An 862-nucleotide genomic window follows, 5' to 3' on the forward strand; every position below is an offset into this window, starting at 1 on the left:
TCGTTACTATAAATTACAAATTGTCAAAGTATTGCTTGTAGAGAGAAAAATATAATGTACAAAATATTTGAGTAGACTGACCAGACCTGTTTAAAAAGCAGTATCAGTCAAAAGACAGACAGTGAGGTATCAGATTTAGATTGTATTGAGTACACAGTCCACATCCTATCTAGTTTGACAGTGAAGCAACATTTTAATTTGGCTCTATAATCCAGCATTTTGAATTTCAGATCAAATGTTTCATATGAGTTGACAGTATATAATGTCACTTTTCATTTGAGTTTTTTTTCATAAATATCTGTTTCACCATTTAGAAATGAAGCACTTTGTGTATCTAGTCCCCCCATTTGAAGAAGTCATAAATATTCTGACCAATTCACTCAAAGTGTAATAAAGTAATTAAAAGTTTAGTATTCGGCCCCATATTCGTTCAACGCGATGACTACATCAAGCTTGTGTGTGGTTATGACGAATGAAGAAAACTGCACAATAAATGTGTAACCAAGGGGGAACTAGCACATTTCTCTGAGAAAAGCTGCTTCAGTGTGTAGTAGTAACATAAGCTAGCTGAACATTAAAAATAGACTTCTAAGACAATTGCACACACTAAGGATAGGGGAGAGCAGAACAAAGGGCAACTGGACACACTAATGCTAGAACAGACACATAGTCTGACAAATTCCACTCAGGACACATACCAGAGACACGTAGGCGCCTAGGGAAATTGGACACCTAGATATATAGTCTGCTGATTCCCTTAAGTGCATGAGACCAGACATGTAGGCGCCTAAGAGAATTGGACACACTAAGATAGGGGGTCCAGCCACCATTATAAACTAATTGAAAGCAGATGGCGTTATAG

Source organism: Salvelinus sp. IW2-2015, unplaced genomic scaffold (assembly GCF_002910315.2).
Source record: "Salvelinus sp. IW2-2015 unplaced genomic scaffold, ASM291031v2 Un_scaffold4703, whole genome shotgun sequence".
In the NCBI taxonomy this organism is placed as follows: domain Eukaryota; kingdom Metazoa; phylum Chordata; class Actinopteri; order Salmoniformes; family Salmonidae; genus Salvelinus; species Salvelinus sp. IW2-2015.